Source organism: Pantherophis guttatus, chromosome 5, assembly GCF_059756535.1.
Source record: "Pantherophis guttatus breed Tessera chromosome 5, ASM5975653v1, whole genome shotgun sequence".
NCBI classification, from domain to species: Eukaryota; Metazoa; Chordata; class Lepidosauria; order Squamata; family Colubridae; genus Pantherophis; species Pantherophis guttatus.
The window spans coordinates 15,363,491-15,386,526 of record NC_142067.1 but is presented as its reverse complement, the minus strand read 5'-3'; the positions used below and the strand labels follow the sequence as shown (position 1 = coordinate 15,386,526).

General features: G+C 38.4%; 1 protein-coding gene across 7 annotated transcripts in view; it reads right to left on the bottom strand.

The window, feature by feature from the left end:
* The window catches only part of CNTN5 (contactin 5), an 827,378-nt gene that overhangs the window by 802,937 nt on the left and 1,405 nt on the right, over positions 1-23,036 (bottom strand). The window lies entirely within an intron of this gene.

Here is a 23,036-nt window from a genome sequence, read left to right as displayed (position 1 = left end):
ATTATCCCCAACGTATTATAGTGTGTATCAGTAACCGAGTAAGCATTTCTGAGAAATTTATGATTCATAAGATGATGACATATCGAGACAGGCACATTCTGATGCCCTACTTAGATTATTTTCTAATCAGTGGTGAGTTTTTTTTTTTTACTACCGGTTCTGTGGGTGTGGCTTGGTGGGCGTGGTGTGGCTTGGTGGGTGTGGCTTGGTGGGCATGGCAGGGGAACGATACTGCAAAATCTCCATTTCCACCCCATTCCAGGGGAAGGCTGCTGCAAAATCCCCATTCCCTCCCCACTCTTGGGGGAAGGATATTGCAAAATCTCCACTCCCATCCCACTCTGGGGCCAGGCAGAGGTGGTATTTGCTGTTTCTCCGAACTACTCAAAATTTCCGCTACCGGTTCGCACGTGCTCTTCTGCACATGCGCAGAAACTTCTGTGCATGCACAGAAGCATTTTGATGATGTCGGGGTCGGTGGGCGGAGCCTCCCGCCGGTTTTACTATCGGTTCTATAGAACTGGTGCGAACCGGGAGCAACCCACCACTGGATGACTGTCTTCTGAGGGGACCAGATTTCAGTAGAAGCCCATTGGATTTATTTTTCTTAATCTCCCCCAATTTTCAAACCTAATTATTTCAGATGAGCTGACTGTACTAAATAAAAGAAAAGTCTGCAAAGGTTGATGGAGTAAGATTCTCATTGAAGAAATGTCATCTTAGGTCACAGACTGTTGTTTCTGGAAAGCTTTCAATTCTATAGAAACTTATTATGGATCCCTTCACCAGAAATTCAAGGCTGGTGGGCAAGCTTCCCTGAAGATTTGCTTGTTCATCTTTAGCAGGGTTTTGTAATCTATCAGAGGATTAGTTCTTAACATTTAAGGAGCATTCAGGGAGCAAAGTCCAGCTGTTGGAGTAATACTGCACAGGAATTGAAAACATTCCATATAACATGTCTCACAATTCTCTATACCAATGGTTCTCAACTTGTGGTCCATGGACCCAAGGGGGGGGGCATGATGTTGTCACATGGGGTCAGCTAAGTCTTGAAATGTTATTTATTTATTTTTTATTTTATTTTATAATTGGATTTATATACCGCCCTACTCCTGAAGGACTCAGGGCGGTGAACAGCCAAAAGATAAAATACGCATAATACAAACTTTAAAAACAATATAAAAACACATTAAATAATTTGGCCCAAACAAATTAAAACACCCCTATTATTTTAAAACAAACTTAAAATTAACAGTTAAAAGGAGGTTAGGCCAGGCCAGCCTGTTGAAATAAGAAGGTCTTGAGGGCACGGCGGAAAGTGCGCAAATCCGGGATCCTCCATACCTCCGGGGGGGGGAGCTCGTTCCAAATGGCAGGTGCCCCCCGCAGAGAAGGCTCTCCCCCTGGGGGCCAGTTGACACTGTTTGATCGACGGCACCCTGAAGAGCCCCTCTCTATGGGAGCATACTGGCCGGTGAGAGGCTACTGGTGGCAGAAGGCGGTCTCGTAAATACCCCGGTCCTAAGCCATGGAGTGCTCTAAATGTGGTAACCAAAACTTTGAAGCGCACCCGGAAGACCACCGGGAGCCAGTGCAGCTTGTGCAGGAGAGGTGTTACATGGGAAGGCCACGTCACTCCCATAACCACCCGCGCGGCTGCATTCTGGACCAGTTGGAGCCTCCGGGTGCTCCTCAAGGGGAGCCCCATGTAGAAAGCATTACAGTAGTCCAGGCAGGAAGCGACGAGGGCATGAGTGACCGTGCATAAGGAGTCCCGATCCAGAAAGGGGCGCAACTGGCGGATCAGGTGAACCTGATAGAAAGATTTATGATTTAAATCTTGAATTAAGTCTTGGGGTGGGGTCTGTGGCCATAATCTGTGGCCACAAAGGGTGTTTGAGCCACAGTGGCACAGTGGTTAGAGTGCAATACTGCAGGCTACTTCTGTTGATCTCACCAGGCTCAAGGTTGACTCAGATTTCCATCCTTCTGAGGTGGGTAAAATGAGGAGTCAAATTACTGGGGGCAACATGCTGACTCTGTAAACTGCTTAGAGAGGGCCGTAAAGCACTGTAAAGCGGTATATAAGTCTAAGTGCTATTGCTATTAAAGAGTGTCCATAGTGAAAAAAAAGTTGAGAACCACTGCTCTATACTATCAAGAAATATAATATCACTTCTCATAGCTTTTTCAGGATACAAATTGGAACCTCATTGTTAGAAATTAGGAACAAGGGCCACAGTTGGCATATGAATGGAGACTGAAGATATGCTTCAAGAATGGTTTACGAAGAAAAAGCTAATGATGATTTTAATGGCATTTAATCTAATTTTGATTCCATTGAATTAATGGATCTTATGATTCAGATACATATTGTAGTATTTTCCCAGCAAGATTTTTTTATTTTTAATTTCATTCAGAGTTGACCTATTCAAGGAGAAACTGGCAAGAGAAGCTGCTGTTGGTGCCCCATAAACCAAACAGGATTAAAACTACAAAATTATGTTCTCCAATTTGGTGCCTCCTTCTTGAAATTAGCCTGGGCCTTGTTAATGGCCTTCACAAAATTGTAAAAACCAACTGTTTCTAGAGAAACTTTTAAGAGTTGCCACATGCCATTGTCTGATGAGACTTGTCATTTTGTTATTATTGTAAATTATTAATGTATTTTTTTTTATTTCACTGTTTCTTGATTTTATTACTGTGATTTGGGATTTATGTATTGTGGACGTTTTATTTGATTTTATGGTTGCTCTAAGCTATCATGAGGCCAGTGGGAATCATGGCATACAAATTCATGTATTCAAATTCAGTAATAATTTTGCCCATGTGTGATCCTGGGATTTAACTATTTTCATTGAATAAGAAGGTTTTGTATATGTTGCTGAATCGCCTATGCATTGTCTTCCACTTTCCTCTCAAGTAAAAAAATAAATAAATGGAGACAAGTTGGTGAACTATTCTCATTCAAACTTGTGTGGGAAAGCTTTATGAATTAAAGAAAGAGAAAGCAGTTCAGATCTATGGAATCTCTTTTATTTGCTCTTGCCTTCATTCAGTCTTTGACATCTACCTTGGCAATTGTGACTCCTACACTATTGAACACATTACAGTTGCTACAGTAGTGGTCAAAATTGTGGAAACCTTTTGGGAAAAGTGTATTTTTGAGGTTTGATGGCTAATAACAGCACTTTTTTTTTTTTTGAGTTTCAAGATAATCCTATTCCACTACTGGAATGGCCTGGGAATAGCCCAGACCTTAACCCAATTGAAAATCTATGCAGCCAACTAAAGAAACTTGTTAGTCAGAAGCGACCCAGCAATAAAACCCAGTTAATAGAAGCAATCTTTCAATCTTGGTTTCACATTAGAACAGCTGCAGAACTAAAAGACTTGGTTCACTCCATGGGAAGACATTGTAAGGCTGTGATTCATGCTAAAGGTTACCCAACTAAGTATTAATTGACATGGTGATCATTTTTGTATATGTCCTTTTTTCTATGGTGATAATTTTTGTATATCTCGTTTTTTTTCTATGGTGATAATTTTTGTATATCTCGTCTTTTCGACGTGTTTCCCTTTTCTTCTTTATAGTATAACTGCTATTCTAATCTCAAATCCTTCATAAAAGTTATTGCATGACATTCTTGATTAAATTATCCTTCCATTGATATATAATTTTATTATATACTACTCCCCAAAAAAAAAATCAGTGTTATTATTAGCTAGTTTTAGAAAATACACTTTTCCCAAAAGGTTTCCACAATTTTGGCCACTACTGTAAGTAGGTTGAGGATGCATGGACAAGAGAAGGAGAATAAAAGAGAGTCAGAATGATGGGATCTCATCAAGTGCTTCTTTCTGCAAATTATAGGCCCTCCTATTTACAATAAGCTTCTATCTTCTGGGATAGATATCCTCTTTTTACAAGGTATGTTATGGCTCTCAATAGTTTAGGTAAAAAAAAAACATCCATTCTTTCCATGTCTAGTATTGCTAAATATATTTTATGTATGCTTCATCAATCAAGAAAGATACACTTCATCACAATCCAGATACTTTTAATAATTTCTGTATGGGCTACTGATTTACCTCTGCTCAGAATACCAAGCAGCTCATGTAAGTAACATCTGTCTCTGCACACTGAACTTATTGGACAACTTCTTAATCCATTGTGACAACTTAATTTTCTGTATGATAAGTTATGAAGTCACAAACAGTAGATGATGGCATCCAATAATCCAGAAGAAGAAATAAAGTGGTATTAGACTTGGACTGGATATCAGTTGTCAGTGGTGAGGGAAGGGAAGGGGAAAGGGAAAGGAGGCAAAACAAGACAAGTCCCTACTCTTGCGTACCTTCTTATCTGGTAATATTGAACTGCAAACTAGGGCATACAAAACATTTGCTAAACCAATTCTTGAATACAGCTCATCTGTCTGGAACCCGCACTGCATATCGGACATTAATACAATTGAACAAGTCCAGAGATATTTCATGAGAAGAGTCCTCCATTCCTCTGCTCACAACAGAATACCTTATGCCACCAGGCTTGACATTTTGGGCTTAGACAATTTAGAACTTTGTCATCTTTAGTCCGGCCTAAGCATAGTACACAAAATTATCTGCCACAATGTCCTATCTGTCAATGAATACTTCAGCTTCAATCACAATACATGAGTACACAATAGATACAAACTCATGGTAAACTGATCCAAACTAGACTGTAGAAAATACGAACTTCAGTAACAGACTTGTCAACACCTGGAATGCAATACCTGACTCTGCGGTTACTTTCCCAAACCCCCAAAACTTTACCCTTAGACTGTCTACTGTTGACCTCACCTCATTCCTAAAAGGTCTTTCAGGGGCATGCATAAGCACACCAGCGTGCCTACTGTCCCTGTCCCAAAGCTCCCTTTTATTTGTTTCCATTTCCTGTATTCATAATCGTTTTTATACTTTTATCTGTTATCTAATACATGCTTGATGAAATAAATAAATAAAATAAAATAAAAATAAAAATGGCAGACATTCAGGACTCAGACAAATAAGCTGATAAGCATCGTTATCTTCAGCTCAAACTCCCAATATTCCATCAAGAAATAAGAATCCAAATGCAGTTCTTGAAAATGCCACTGAAAGCTAACAAAAAACTAACTTTTATGATAAAAAATTCATTCTGCTACCTGAATTTTCACTGCAAAAAAGAAAGGTACAGTGTTCTGCCTGCCCTGAGCTAATAAATAATAATAACAAGAGTTCCAACAGTTATCAGTTTGTGGATCAGATAATCTCTTGAAATATATTTATACAACATCACAATATATATATATATACCATTTATATGTGTATACCATCTGACCATTTGAGATGGTGATAAGATTTTCTAAGTCATCATTCAGTTAGCTGAGTTGGAAAACTTATAAGCCACTTGCATTCCCTTTGGAGCCCACAAAACAAATTATTTTCCATATTAGCACGGGTTGGACTTCATTCAGCATCCAGCTTTTTCATTTCCTGCGTTGGATGAGGAGAGCACATCTTTCTCCTTCTTTCCTGGCCACTTTTTACAGAGGCAGGATTGACAGCATTTTAACAAATTGCATCATCATTTGGTTTGGTGGCAGCAGTGCCTCAGATAGAAAGTCCATACAGAGAGTGATAAGAACAGCTGAGAAGATTATAGGAAGATCGCTTCCTGTTATTCAGGATACTGCTTATAACCCTATGTGCTTAGAGCTTGAACCATTGTTAGAGACTGCACACACCCACTTTACTATTACTATTGCTCTTCTCACCATTCCTATCACCCATCTCCTCCCAGTTATGACTGCATGACTGTAACTTTGTTGCTTGTATCCTTACAATTTATATTGATATTGATTGTTTCCTGATTGCTTATTTGTACCCTATGATTCTCATTAAGTGTTGTACCTTATGATTCTTGATGAATGTATCTTGTCTTTGTATGTACACTAAGAGCATACGCATCAAAGACAAATTCCTTGTGTGTCCAATCACACTTGGCCAATAAAGAATTCTATTCTATTCTATTTATGGTCTGTTTCTGCTGCTCCCCTCTGGGAGAAGGTTTTGAAGTATTTCTAGCAGGACTACCAGATTCTTTAACAGCTTTGTTCCCTATGCTATCCATCTGGTAAACTTGCAGGATTCTTTTTTTTTCACCATGTATATGTATACATTCAAACTAGATTGTGATGTTTCTCTGTGTCATATAAGTATGTGTATATATCGGTATATGCATAATAATGGTTATCTTTTGAGAGCTGAATGCAATGAAATTTCATTTTAATGTATGCTGATTAGTGTCTATTTACAGTTACAATAAAGATTCTATTCTATTCTATTCTATTCATAGCAAACAAGCATTTCTGGTGGCCAGGGGTGGTATTCACTTACTTTCCCTACCAGTTAGCAAATGTGAGTGCACATGCCCCGTCCATGCATGCACACGGTCTTCCACACATGCGCTTTGGTGGCGCGCGCACCTTCCACGCATGTGCCCGGCCTAAAAAATGTACCTAAATAGGATGGCATAGAGCCAGGGGGGGCACCCGTGATTTCCGCTACCGGTTCGGGCAAACCGGTCTGAACCGGCTGAATACCACCTCTGCTGGTGGCATTCTATTAGTAACTCATAAACAGGTTTATATCAACTCTGAAATGGCGCTGGCTGAAGCCATCTTGTATTGCCTCATAGTTGCCATGAAGCCTGAGGGAGGGAGGGAGTGGGGGAGTAAATAGCCTAGCTAATAGTCAAAACAAAAAGTTTTCCTGTGGGATCCAAGGTCATCGTAACAGGTGGCTGTTGAAGGAGGAGAAGAGCCTGCCAGTTGTATTCATTGGAAAAATGTGACTGGTGACACATAGGAGGGTGGGAGTTTTACTCTTTTAATTGGATGAAAATTGTGGGAACTTTTAGAGTTGGTTTTCACCGGCTGTGTCGATATGATGCATCCAATAAACATGTTCTTTGAGGAATCTACCTGCCTCGGAGTTCTGCTTTCAGGTGAATTACTCAGAACGTTGATATTTTATCACTGCAAAAGATGAGTAAGCCTTGTCCAATACTTCAGTTTGGAAATATATCAGTCCCAAATGTGTGAGGTTAGGATGGGATTGGGACACAAGAAAGCTAGTTGATACTTGTAGAGCGCATAAACAAGGAACTCATTTCAAGACTTCAATAATACATTTTATGTCTCAAGGCATGAATGTTATTTTATGAGAAAGCTGTGCAAAAGAGAGCTTTGGAGTTCTCCGAATTCTCCAGGGGAGCAAGAAATTTCTTACAGGCAGCTTTTCCCATTTCCAGTAACAGTAGGACCACTACTATAAAAAAAAAATACCAATAGAAGGAATTTATCCATTATATGTTTACTTGATACTTAACTGGAGAGAAGGGAACCAGGAAGACAGCAGATCATTTCATGAACAATCGAGATGGGCCATTCAAACAACCCCTTGGCTACCTTATATAGTAAATAAATCCATAGAATAATACCATATTCACCCCATAAGAATTTCTCTGAAATTGTCTTTTGAAAGACTCTAATAGTATTCTCTTTCATCAAACTGAATAACAACTTATAGGAAAGCATGCAGACAGATTTCCCTGTCCAGCACTAGAATTTACTTAAATTTATGTATTTAATATGTTTGTATACTGTCTTTCTAAATACATTTTTTTCAGAATTCATGGGTAGCATTAAGGCTAGTTCTTAACTAAATCCCTTTAATTTATCCACTTCAATGCTGCCAGTGATTTCAATAATTTCACTATAGTCTGTATTTGACCACATAGGATAAAAAAAACCCATAAAATCTTGAATTAAGGAATTAACGGTATTGTTGGATAGCAACTATCTGAACAGTTGAACAGATTAAATTAAACCTTTTGTTTGGTGTAAAAAAAGGACAAAGAGAAGGAAAAGAAGAGGAGGAATTTCTAATTAATAATTAGGAATTACAATTCTTAATTATTTTGAAAAGATGTACTATCTTTTATTTATTTATTTTATTTGTCAAGAACGTATTTGGTAATAAGTATAAGCATGAATTGAATACATAAAATAGGTACAAATAGAAGAAACATTAGGACAAGGACCGTAGGTACGCTAGTGCTCTTATACACGCCCCTTACAGACCTCTTAGGAATGGGGTGAGCTCAACAGTAGACAGTCTAAGGTTAAAGCTTTGGGGGTTTGGGGAAGAAACCACAGAGTCAGGTAGTGCATTCCAGGCATTGACCACTCTGTTGCTGAAGTCGTATTTTCTGCAATCGAGTTTGGTGCGGTTTACCTTAAGTTTGTATCTATGGTGTGCTCGTGTATTGTTGTGGTTATTATTATTAATATTATTTATTTAATTTGTATACCGCCCTTCTCCAACAGGACTCAGGGCGGTGAACAGCCACGGTAAAAACACAACATATAAAATTTAAAATTAATTTAAAAAACATTAAATAATTTTGGCCATCAATTTAAAATAACCCAGTTAAAACCAATTATAAATTTAAAACCTCAAGGATGGGGTCAAGGTTGAAGCTGAAGTAGTCGTTGACAGATAGGACATTGTAGCAGATAATTTTATGAGCTACGCTTAGGTCATACCGAAGCCGGCATAGTTCTAAATTTTCTAAGCCCAAAATTTCAAGTCTGGTGGCAAAAGGTATTTTGTTGCGAGCAGAGAAGTGGAGAACTCTTCTTGTGAAATATTTCTGGACACGTTCAATTGTATTAATGTCTGATATTCAGTGCGGATTCCAGTGTGGGTTCCAGTTCAAGGTCAATGAATTCCTTGGAATACATAGCAAACGACTAAGTAGCTAAATAACTAACCACCAAATTGTCTTCTGCTTGTTTTGTGTTTGGACACACTCCCTGCTCACAACATGAGCTCAAAATTGACCCTCAAAGGTTGTCTATCCCTGTGCTAAATACCTTTAGACTCCCTTCAAACTTTGTGTGTCTTTGACATCAAAGTTCTAGTATATTCCATTTTCAAGAATATCACTTGCAGCATTACATAGTCTCTGTTCACAGACTTCCAAGCAGCTTGTAAAAAGTAAAAAGCTAGAAAAATCAATGGTTTGTAGCACCTCAGATATGCAAAATCTGCAAATGTCATGAACTCCCACCTGGCTGGATAACAGCAACAGCAGGAGAAAAGCAAGCCTGCGTATATCATTTTTCAAGCTCAGGATTTTTTGGGTTTTTTTGGATGGATGACAAGCTTTTATATAGCTGAAAAGAAGCCTGTCTTTTATGAGAATTCAAGTATGCTAAATTTGTCTCGGGAAGCTGGAGTGTTCCGTGTTTTCTTTTAATGTAGAAATTATCGAATGCTAGTTAAATAGAGACGCGGCAAACATCCCTTGAGATTTCTTAAATTACCTTTCTTGTTACCATCTCAGCCACATGAAATAACGGATTTGACTAGAGCTAAGAACAAAGATGCGTGGAAGGGTGCTATGCTGGAGCAAATGTTTGGGGAACTAATGCCAAGAAAATGTATGCGTAAATCATTTTAGAAGGAGTTCTACCTTAATCTGTTTAGAAAGATTAAGTTTTCAACATGTGAAATAAATATAAATCTAGGAATACAGACTTCCATATTTAGGCAAGAAAACTCACATACACAGGTATGATATAGTATAGGTCAAGGGTGTCAAACACAAGGCCCGGGAGCCCACGGGGTACTTAGATCTGGCCCGTGGGGTTGACCTGGAAACAGCAAAGGACTGGTCCATGGTGCCTCTGCCAGCAAAAACAGAGCTTGGGTCAGTGGTGGGTTTCAAATTTTTTTACTACAGGTTCTGTGGGTGTGGCTTGGTGGGCGTGGCTTGGTGGGTGTGGCAGGGGAAGGATACTGCAAAATCCCCATTTCCTCCTGATCAGCTGGGACTAGGGAGGCAGAGAATAGATGGGACCAGTCAGAATTTTTACTACCGGTTCTCGGAACTACTCAAAATTTCCGCTACCGGTTCTCCAGAACTGGTCAGAACCTGCTGAAACCCACCTCTGGCTTGGGTCACTGACAGAGAGTTGCAAGACACTGTCACAGCTTAAAATGGAGCTCAGGAGCCCATTTTCACTGACAGAGTGCTCGGGCCACCACATGCGCCCTTGACATGAGTGATGTTGAGCTGGCCACACCTACCCTGTCCGTGCCCACCCCGGAACCCCGAGGTCAAATACAACCCCGATGTGGCCCTCAACGAAATCAAATTTGATACTCCTGTTATAGGTGGCATCTGGCTCAATAGTAGTAACTGTGAGAAGGAACGTGGAATCCTAGTGAACAATCACTTAAATATGAGCCAGCAGTGTGTTGCAGCTGCCAAAAAAGCCAACACATTCCTTGGCTGCATTAATAGAGGGATAGAATGAAGATCTCATGAAGTGTTAGTACCGCTTTATATTGCCTTGGTAAGACCTCACTTGTAAGATTCCATCTAGTTTTGGTCACCACAAAATTAAACAAAAAGATGTTGAGACTCTAGAAAGAGTGCAGAGAAGAGAACAAACATAATTAGGGGACTGGAGGCTAAAACATGCAAAGAATGGTTGCAAGAATTGGGTATGTCTAGTTTAATGTAAAGAAGGACTACAGATGATATGATAGCAGTGTTCCAATATCTAAGGGGCTGCCACAAAGAAGAGGAGGTCAACCTATTTTCCAAAGCACCTGAAGGCAGGACAAGAAGCAATGGATGGAAAATAATCAAGGAGAAAAGCAACCTAGAACTAAGGAGAAATTTCCTGACAGTTACAGTAGAACAATTAATCAGTGGAATGATTTGCCTCCAGAAGTTCTGGATGCTCCAACACTGGAAATTTTTAAGAAGAGATTGGACAACCATTACTTTCTCTTTCTACATGCATTCTACTCCTGTTATTCATTTTGACTTTCCCTTTTCTTCATTTCTTACAAGATTCAATATTCACCCTCCCAAATAATAATCTGTCCATATTCCAACCCCCTTATCACTCTTATGTCCTTCAGTCTTTCATTTTAAACAATTTAATCAATCATGCTTTTTTATTCATTACTTTTCAATGTGCATAACAGAATAACTCCTGTATGAAAAGTACTAAAAATACAGATTAATTTATCCATATAACAGAAAATGCATGGAAGGAAAGATTTATATATATAATACAGTCTGACAAAAGTTTGTAGGGTTAATAGGAGGTATGAAAAAGAATGCAACTGAGAATGAGAAAAAACATATGTAAGAAAATGGCTGCTGCACAGAATAAGGATAAAAGGAAGGTATTGTATCCTACTGAATTGTGTATATAGAGAAAAAGATAATTGCAAAAATGTGGTCAAAGAGAACAAGGCATGATTAAGAGTAAAAGAGGGAGAGAAATTGTAGAGCAAGTTTGATGGACATAAAAATTGTTTGGAATTGGTTAACTAAGGCTCCTTTTACAGCAGAATGACCAGCATTGAAAATAAAACAATGAATTTATTTGAGATGAAACCAAAATGAATAATCAATTCAACTCTACTTCTAAAAGTTATTTCAATGTGTATGTTTTTTTCACACATTTCATCTACTGGATAGTGGCTTTAATAGACTACATTGCAAGGAGAAGGAAGTTGGAGATTTTAAATAAATATTCTGTTCTGGAAGTCTCGGAGTCTTTGAATTGATTAAGGGACCCAAGTCCTCATAGATGCAACAACCTAAAATGGGGCTTAGTTATGCCCCTTCTCCATGCTCATAGAAATAATAACTAATCCTGATGCAATTACTCTAAAGCATAGGAATTGTGCAAGTTGAAGTCCATGTTTCTTAAATAGCAACAGCCCTTAGACTTATATATCACTTCACAGTGCTTTACAGCCCTCTCTAATGTTGTTTACAGAATCAGCATCTTGCCCCCAACAATCTGGATCCTCATTTTACCTACATTGGAAGGATGGAAGGCTGAGTCAACCTTGAGGCGATGAGAATCGAACTGCTGGCTGTTGGCAGAATTAGCCTGCAATACTGCATTCTAACCACTGCGCCACCACAGCTTGGCTTAAAGTTGCCAAGGTTACAGAATAACAGAACAATAGAGTTGGAAAGGATCTTGGTGCAACCAAGCCCAACCCCACCTGCTCAATCAGGAGACCTTATACCATTTCAGACAAATGGCTGTCCAATCTTAAGCCATTCCACTGATTGATTGTTCTAACTGTCAGGAAATATCTCCTGATTTCTAGGTTGGATCTCTCCTTGAGAAACACTGCTATAAAGTCAAGAGCCTTCCTCAAGTTTACTAACAAAAGATCCTGCAGATACCTTTTGGGAATGGAGCAGTTATTTAATTTCACTATGCTCTGATGCAGAATAGATAGATAGATAGATAGATAGATAGATAGATAGATAGATAGATAGATAGATAGATAGATAGATAGACAGACAGACAGACAGACAGACAGACAGACAGTTTCCCCAAAAATAAGACATCTCCTGATAATAAGCCCAGTTGGGCTTTTGAGCGCATGTGCTAAAATAAGCCTCCCCCTGAAAATAAGCCTTCCCTGAAAATATTTAAGTACAGAGCTGGAAATCAGGTAAGATGGCAAGAGGAGCCCCCATTTTGCTCCATGTGCCCCAAAATAATAAGACCTCCCCAAAAATAAGGCCAAGCACTTATTTCAGGGTTCAAAAAAATATAAGACAGGGTTATTTTCGGGGAAACACGATAGATAGATAGATAGATAGATAGATAGATAGATAGATAGATAGATAGATAGATAGATGATAGATGAAAGATAAACAAGAGAGAGAGAGAGAGATGATAGAGATAGATAGATGATAGATAGATGAAAGATAAATAGATAGATAGATAGATAGATAGATAGATAGATAGATAGATAGATAGATAGATAGATAGATGAAAGATGAAAGATAGATAAACAAGAGAGAGAGAGAGAGATGATAGAGATAGATAGATGGTAGATAGATGAAAGATAAATAGATAGATAGATGATAGATAGATGATAGATAGATAGATAGATAGATAGATAGATAGATAGATAGATAGATAGATAGATATAGAGTTTCCACAATTGGCTAATTCATCCTGGTTATTTGCCATAAAGATGGACTTTCCTCCCTTAGAGAGTACATGCCTTTGCTAAAATTGGCTCTGCAGACTTCAATTTCTGCCATGTATTTGGATATAAAAGATGAACAAAGTTCAGGAAGAATTAAATACTAAACTATCGATATGCAATGCTTGGTGCAGTGGTGCATTAGACTCCCTGCTGGGTTTTTTAAAAAAAAGATTTTCAAATAATTACATAGGAGTGAAGGAGTGACTTATAGCATCATATATATTTAAAAGAAGATCTTTGGACTCCATAAAGGTCCCATGGGCATTGTTAGAAAATAAAAAGTTTGGCTGACTCTGGAGTAGTGCTGTGTTTGGAAGCGTGCCCAAAGGTATCTGTGGCATTGAAGGCTTTAGTCAAACTAATGAAACCAGCATTGCAGTATCACAATGTAAGCTTCATCCTTTTTGTATTTTGTATGCCATGAAATGCCATGAAAGAGACGGAGCTTTCATCACATCCGTTTCCCTTTGTATCCCTCTCCTATGGACTCATATCTGCTGATGTCAGGCTCCAGAAATCAAGAGAAAGATGCAGAGTTTCTTCTAAACAGTTTCCTGTATTGGTTCTCACTGATAGGAAGAAATCTATAAGAGCTGTGGTGGTTAGAGTGCAGTACTGCAGGCTACTCCTGCTGACTGCCGGCTGCCTGCAATTTGGCAGATCGAATCTCACCAGGCTCAAGGTTGACTCAGCCTTCCATCCTTCTGACGTTGGTAAAATGAGGACCCAGATTGTTGAGGGCAAGAGGCTGACTCTGTAAACCGCTTAGAGAGGACTGTAAAGCACTGTGAAGCGGTATATAAGTCTAAGTGCTATTGCTATGCTATCTGGCCAAACTGAAACAAACTACAGGTAGTCCTTGACTTACGACCACAACTGAGCCCAAAATGTACGTTGTTAAGTGAGAAATTTGTTAACGGAGTTTTGCCCCATTTTACGACTTTTCTTGCCACATTTGCTAAGTGAATCACTGCAGTTGTTAAATTAGTACAATGGTTTTTTTCAGTGAATCTGGTTTCCTCATTGACTTGGTTTGTCGCAAAAGGGGACCACACGACCCCGGGGACACTGCAACAGTCATAAATGTGAGTCAGTTGTCAAGCATCCAAATGTAAAATCACGTGATGCTACAATGGTCATAAGTGTGAAAAATGGTCATACATCACTTTTCTCAGTGCCGTTGTAACTTCGAACGATTGCTAAATGAACTGTTGTAGTAAGTCGAGGACTACCTGTACTAGCATCATTAAAGATATACTCTGAAAATCTCTAGGGAAGGGTTGTCTTGAGCCACTTCCTCCCAACCAAGCTATCCAAACTTCATGAATGAAGGCAAATATAAGTATCCCAGGATAATATTGCAGGATTCAATTTGGATTAGTCACTGGGACCAGAGGTGTTTTTTTTTTTTTTTAATTTGATTTATATGCTGCCCTTCTCCGGAGACTCAGGGCGGCTTACAATGCGTTAAGCAATAGCCTTCATACTTTTGTATATTTATACAAAGTCAGCTTATTGCCCCCACAAACTGGGTCCTCATTTCACCTACCTTAGAAAGGATGGAAGGCTGAGTCAACCTTGAGCCTTGGAGAGATTCGAACCAGCAGTAATTGCAGGCAGCTGTGATAATAACAGGGTGCTTAGACCACTGTACTATCAAGGCAGTGTGCAGCAGCAGCAAAAAAACCCAATGCAATCCTAAATTGCATTAAAAGAGGGATACAATCAAGATCAAGGGAGGTACTAATACCACTCTATAAAGCCTTAGTAAGACCACACCTAGAATACTGCATCCAGTTTTGGTCACCACACTATAAAAAAAGATGTTGAGACTCTAGAAACAGTGCAGAGAAGAGCAGCCAGGATGATTAGGGGACTGAAGCAGAGGTGGTATTCAGCCAGTTCTGACCGGTTCTGGAGGACCGGTAGCAGAAATTTTGAGTAGTTCAGAGAACCGGTAAATACCACCTCTGGCTGGCCCTGCCCCCATCTATTCACTGCCTCTCGAGTCCCAGCTGATTGAGTTCCAGCTGATTGGCTGGGTCTTCTTTTGTTGCCCTGCACATGGAGCTGGAAAGCAGGTTAGTGGGGTGGGGAGGGAATGGAGATTTTACAGTATCCTTCCCCTGCCATGCCCACCAAGCCACACCCACCAAGCCACACCCACGGTACTGGTAGTAAAACATTTTGAATCTCACCACCGGACTGGAGACTATAAACATATGATACACAGTTGCAGGAAGTGGGCATGGCTAGTCTAGTGAAGAGAAGGACCAGGGGAGACATGATAGCAGTCTTCCAATATTTGAGGGGCTGCCCCAGAGAGGAGAGGGGTCAAGCTATTTTCCAAAGCACCTGAAGGCCAGAAAAGGAACAATGGATGGAAACTGAACAAGGAGAGATTCAACCTGGAAATAAGGAGAAATTTTCTGACCATGAAAACAATCAACCAATGGAAAAGAAGTTGCCTTCAGAAGTTGTGGGAGCTTCATCACTTGAGACTTTCAAGAACAGATTGGACTGCCATTTGTCAGAAATGGTGTAGGGTGGGGGGTTGGACTAGATGACCTACAAGGTCCCTTCCAACTCTATTAATCTGTTAAAACTGTTCAGTCTTCCAAGCTTTCAGATTCATGCTGGAGCCCATCTTCAGGGAACTTCTCTCTAGCAGAGTGTGGGCTTTTGGGGCTATTATATGTGTGGTATTTATACGGTGCTTGGTGGTGTTTGGCTTTTTAGTTGTTGATTGAGGTGTTGATAGCTAACTATTAAGTCATTGCTGTTATATCTTATGTATTTGATAAGCTGATGGTAAATCAGGACTCCTGTTTACTGACAAGGGCCCCATTTCTAAACTCTGCTGTCTCTTGCTCCTCTGGAATTCACATTCTGCATGGAAATATATTGGGGTGCTAGCTTCCAGAAAAATAAAGAAGGAGAGCAAATATATCAGTTTGCTGTGTGTCTGCGCCAGAGGTGGGATTCACTTACCTTCCCTACCGGTTCACAAGGTATGAGTGTGCATGTGTGCATGCTAGCTTTGCTCACATGCACCACCTCTGCACATGCACACCACCTTCTGAGCATGTGCAGTAGTTGTGCATTACATCTGGGTGGGAGGGCAGAACCTCCCACAGTCGCCGCTACCGGTTCGCATGATCCGGAGAGAACCAGCTGAATCCCAACACTGGTTTGCACTCTGTACAGAAGCCACATTATGAATAAGCAACTCCATCATGGTAGGCTTTTTTGTGAAATTCTCTACGTCATGTCCTCAAATTTCTCAATTACATCAGTGATCATGATAACAACGGTGGCACTGGACATTTTGGTGATCATGATACAGGAAAAGATGTCATGTTAGTCCTGGTGATTTTATAGACACATTCATCCCATTTTCTTGATAGAAGAATGTAGAAGTGAATTGCCGCTACGACATCTTCCAAAATCTTATTTAAGCTTCTTAGTCTAGTTTAAATTGTTGGGGTTTTCAGATGTTTTCTCATCTAAATACTAACCAGATTCATCATTTTTTAGCCTTTTTAAAATCAATCATGATTTCTTAGGTACGGTCACCTAGGTGCTAAGTCATCTTTATCCTTAGTAGAATTTGTATCCTGCCTTTCAGCGCCGGTAAGAAAAATAAAACATAAAACCATTATAATCTAATTACTTCACTTAATCCTCCAGGGAAAAAATTGAAGGCAAACGAAGTCCAGGCAGAAGAAGAACATCATGGCTTCAAAATCTAAGGGACTGGTTTGGACAAAATTCAACAGCATTTTTTCATGTGACCGTTGATAAAAATAGGATCGCCAACATGATCGCTAACGTCCGATGATGGATATGGCACAAGAAGAAGAAGAATCATCTAATTTTAAAAATATTGAAATCGCTATTGAATTAGAAGGTCTTGACTTATTTCCTAAAAGCAGAAAGCTCATTTATAAAGTGGGGACAACATAGGAAAAGACAAAAGTACACACTGACCACTCCCTGAAATACTAACCAACAATCCAGGGGTGGGTTCTACTTACATTTACTGTCGGTTCACAATGGGATTGCACTCGCTCACTCGCTTCACTCACACACGCGCCTTACTTCTGCGCATGCGCAGATCACCGATGATGACATCCAGGGTGGTGGGTGGGGCCTCCCACCGGTTTTACTTCCGGTTCTTGCGAACCGGTCTGAACCAGGGGCAACCCACCACTGCAACAATCAAATACAAAGTCAATCTGTGCATTTAAAGAAGATCATAAAATGGAACCTTGAAAGAAAAGAACATCTGTTGACTGCCCCAAATATTAAACTATACTTTAGTTAGAAAAAAATGTTTGCATTGTCATCTCATGGAAGAGTTTATATTTAGGCTACTTAACCCTGGGAATCTAATTCAAATGCAAACCTTATTTACTCTTCAAAAAAAGATTTTAGACTCACTAAGCATTTGGTGCTCTTGTTGAAGTAATCATACATTCCTTAAGCAAGGAAGCTTAGACATACATATTTCTCTGTCATTTCAGCTGAATTCTTGAGAGTAGTCTACAAAGCATTTGTATTTAAATGATTATATTAAACACACTGAGAAATATTATTTACTTGGAAAAATGGGCTTATTATAGAGGTGTAGCACTGAAGTGAGCGATAAAAAGGCTGTCTGAAGTCTTGCAGGGGGATACCAGATTAAAAAAACAAAAAACAAAAACCAGATATAAACACAGCCAAGAACAGGACAAAGAACCGAGGATGGCCAGAATGCTTATTTTGATTTAGCTGATCCATAATTAAAATTAATTACAGTAATTATACATAGTAGTATTTAAAGATCTCATGGCATAAACTCAGTTACTGAATTAGAGTGAAATTTTGATATAATGGACTAAATAGAACGGAGGTATCTTTTATTTCCAACTCAATTGGAAAGTATGCTCCCATAATTTGTACAAAGGCATCATTATGCAAATTTGGTAATTTGAGGCAAGTAATGTAGGTTGCACTATTTGCATGTTGAAATCATTACACAAAAGTCCAGCATAAATTTGGCCCAATGCCTGCAGAGCCCACATGTAGGGACATCTGATAAATGAAGGTCTCACCATTACCTATCATGCACTCTCACAAACCATAATCTAACTACAACCTCCCCCCCCACCTTAATTGTTGATTTGATTTGAAGCCTTCCATTCATAAATCACACTTACAGGGGTTAAAACAATAATAATAATAATAAAAGAGCAGTATAGGTTTTTTGCTTGGATACAAGCACAGGCCAAACAAAAATAATACATACTAAACAAGCATGCGCGCTGAGTTTGTTTAATGCAGCAACCATAAAATAAAATTGCTGGCTCCCTTCTTTGTCATCCTGCCTCCTTGATTTTTTTTTCCTGTTAATGTTTTTTTTGGCTGTGCTTTTATCAAGGATTATTTTAATATTTTTCAATGTTTTCATGTTATATTATAAGCCGCCCATAGTCAACGGATACAAAATGAGCGGCAAATAATTTTTATGAATGAATGAATGAATGAATGAATGAATATATAAATATATAAATAAATATATAAATAAATTGCTGAAAATTAAACACAGTTAACATCTGGTGAAAATAATTAATTTAAAAAATGTCCCCATTCTGTCAGATTAACATTAAAATACAGGGAGACCTGCCAAAGTATTTCCATGTGTGTGTGAGAGAGAGACAGACAGAGACACAGAGACAGAGACAGAAAGAGACAGAGAGACAGAGAGACAGAGACAGAGACAGAGACAGAGAGAAACAGAGAGAGACACAGACACACACACACACAGAGAGAGAGAGAGAGAGAGAGACAGAGACAGAGACAGAAAGAAACAGAGAGAGAAACAGAGACATAGACACAGACACAGACACAGACACAGACACAGACACACACACACACACACACACACACACCAGAGAGAGAGACAGAGACAGAGAGAGAGAGAATGATGTGGCTCTATGTTGCCTCTACCCCCAAAATGCCTACTCCCCCAAACCTGAATAAATCCAATTAAACTTACTCCCAATAAATGTTTCAAAAGAATACAGGCATCTCTTTGGATGTAGTTAAGAAAACAGTGTTCCTGGCTACCTCCTCCACGTGCTGAGCTTAAAATCCCTACCCTTCTAGGGGAGGGTTCATTATGCCAGGCTCGTGGAATTTTATGAAAGAAAAAGCTGTGGATTTTTTTCCACAGCTCCTTCCATTCCCCCCCCCTTCCCCCTCTTTTCCTGAACAAACGCCACCGAGGAGAGGACAAACTAAAGATGACTTATTTTGGCTGAAAACTGCGGGGAAGAAGCACCATGGGAAAAAGTTAGCTTTTTGCACGATCGCAATGCATGGCAATTTAACCAAAAAAAACCCCAAAAAGAGCACCTTAGACAGAGAAATACATAGAAAAGTGCTTTCATTTTTGACTCCACTAAGAGGTTCTTTACCCTTTGACCTGCACTGGTTCCTAAAATCCCTAAACCATATTTGAATGTCTTCCAGTGCTGTCAACTTTTCATTAATAGAATCAATAGTTTTTTTTTTCCCAGCACCAAACAACTTAAAGGTTTATTTTTATTTTTATTTTATTTATTTATTTTCATCAAGCATGTATTTTATGAGAGATACAAGTGTAAACATAATTATAAATACATGAAAAGGATACGAATAAAAGAAAACATTAGGACAGGGACGGTAGGCACGCTGGTGTGCTTATGCACGCCACTTACAGACCTCTTAGGAATGGAGTGAGGTCGACAGTAGACAGTCTAAGGTTAAAGTTTTGGGGATTTTTTTTCTTTTTTTTAGTAAACCACATCAATCATCAAAACCACATCAGCAACTTATTCAGTGGATTCCAGAAAACCCAAACTTTTCTTTCAGGATGCAAACAGAATCTCATACACTTTGCCCTCTGTTCTGTTGCAGTATCTAGGGGCACCTATGACTGTATTAGCAGCTGCATCATGTTTATCTAAGATGCCCTCGGTTTGAATTCCTGGATCTTTTCTTAAAGGCTAAGCTATCCTAGCCAGGAGGGGGGGGGGAAATCTATTCATCTCAATTTCAACTCCTAGGGTCAAAAACCCTCCTTGAACTTAATAACAAAAAAAAGTTGTATGATTCCCTATGCCGTGCATTTGAAGAGCAGCATAGATACACAACTTCATTCAACGGGATTGTAATTTTTATTCCTGTTTTAGAGAACTGTAGCAAATCAGAAAATATGCCAAGCCAAGATGCCGCAAACAGTACTGAAATTTTTTTTAAGAGGAAATGTCTAAATATCCTTCTATTTTTTTTCCTTAGGAAAAAAATAGAATAGCAATAGCAATAGCAACTTAGACTTATTTACTGCTTCATAGTGCTTTTATACCCCTCTCTAAGCCATTTACAGAGTCAGCCTATTGCCCCCAACAATCTGGGTCCTCATTTTACCCACCTTGGAAGGATGGAAGGCTGAGTCAACCTAGAAATTACATACCTGAGAATTTCATAATCATATGTTTAACTGTGTATGTCTCTGTGTATACGCTGAAAAGGTTTGGCGATTTTCTTATATTTTCTACATCCCGTTCTAAATTCAGAGACCAATTGAGTCAAAGGAGATTTGATTGAATCTCAAAAACAAATTTGACTTTTGGAATTACCTCTCTGTTTGAGATTGAGTCATCCATTGCCTCCAAATCTATCCAAAGATTTGGAAGATACATAAAAGTCATTTCCCTCACTTGTAATTTAATTAACATTCTGAAGTGAATTGACCCAAGTTGTTTAGAGCATTGAATTAACGTCCTTTTCTAAATCAATTCCATGATTTGAATCAACTCGGTTATCTGAGTCAAATCAACAATCTGAACTGGATTAAAACTGAATTGGGTGCACCATGGCAGAGTCACATGTAACTAACATACAAAGAATATGAACGTTTATCAAAACAGGAAAAAAAATCTTACTTCATTAGAATTAAGATCCATAAACTTAAAAAATGAAACAACCCTCTTTATCTAGTGTACATTCTTATAAAAAAACCTACTCAGAATCCTACAAATCTATTGAATGATTTGCATCTTTCAACAACCTTTGCTTCCATGAATCTATTTCTCTATTGCAATCTCTAAATTTATGGTCAACGCCCCATCAAGTACCACCAAATTTGATAACTTTACTGAGTTACATGAACAAATACTTCCTTGCTGATGCTGTGACTTCATAAATTGTGAAATTAAGGCTTGAGAAAGAATACGCACTAAAAGACAGTAAAGAAGATGAGACATGAAAGAAAAGCCAATCCCTACATTGATTTGGTAACAAGACCACACTTCTCAGAAAAACTACAACTGTCTTTCAAAATCCCTGGTACCAAAACGAGGAGAGGTTAAGTAACTAGCAAACACAGAGATGTATTTAATCACAGATTCCTCCACTACTCGAAAGAATGCATAACTAAACAATATGTAATGATATAATCCTTGGCTTCTACAGTATATGATACACATTTCAATTACAGTAGTTCAAGTATATCTGGCAATACTTGCTATTATTCATCTCTTTTACAATTCTTTCTTCTTTTAGTCTTCTTTATTGGAAAAATATAGGTGGCAGTTTCTTTTGTCATATTCTCTGGTTTATTTTCCTACATATATATATATATATATATATATTGATGATGTTCCAGAAACAAACAAAATGAGTTGTTACCAAAATGTTTCATTATATGTGAATAAGGAATGAGAGTAATAATAAAGGAGAAAAACAAATGACAATTGTAATTTTACCACTCTCCTTCTCAAGCTCCATAAGTATTAACGATATATTATATTCAGTGTATTTAGATGTTTCATAGATACTTTATAGTCAGTAGATTTAGATGTTTCATAGATACTTTTTATGCTTTTCTATTTCATTTGTTACTTTTCAAGTATTGGAAGATCTTCTATCCACAGTGCTTTTAAGTATCATTACTTTTAGTCATGCTTATTTACCTGTCAAATCAAAATTGGCAGTATTAAGAACTTGATTGCATACCCCTTCCATTCATTTATAGTTTACCCATCTTTTTCATGTAAAATTCTTCTATTTTTAAATATGCACTTTCTCAACATTCTCAAAAGTGTTTTCATTCATTCATGGGTGAATAGGTACTCTAATGAAAAAATTAAACTGTGAAACTTCTTAAAAACACTTTCCAAAATTTCCACACTTCTATTTTTCTCATAAACTGCATGTGACACGAAACTGCATGTAATAAAACTTCATAAAGTTAGTTATAAGTAACCGCCAACCGTTACTCTAGTTACCTCACAAGTTCAAAATTGACTTCTTCGGAAAACTCCCTGCATACATACATATTGTCTAATTCCAGTTACCTGTCCAAATTAGAACCTTGCCCACTGATGAAGATCTTATACATGATCTCTTGACGTTTCAGATCTTAAAGAACAGAGTATAAAAAATTGAGAAGAGTCAAATGATTCTAAAAAATGTCTACCTTTTTAATTTTTTTCTTTAGTAGGTAATTTTAAAAATATACATAAGGTGATGACAAGGAGAGGAAGAAAAATTGGTCTAAGTATAAATATGCATTTATGTTTATCATGTGTTATCATGTGAGATGTGGGGGAAAGAAAGGAAGGAAGAAGAAAGAAGAAAGAAAGGAAGGAAGGAAGGAAGGAAGGAAGGAAGGAAGGAAGGAAGGAAGGAAGGAAGGAAAGGAAGGAAGGAAGAAGGAGGGAAGGAAGGAAGAAGGAAGGAAGGAAGAAAAGAAGGGAAGGATTTCTACAAATGATGGGAAAATAATTAAAGTAGGCTCAACAAACTATGTGCCAAATTAAACTAACGAAAGGAATTAAACAAACATAAGTTTGTGTCAA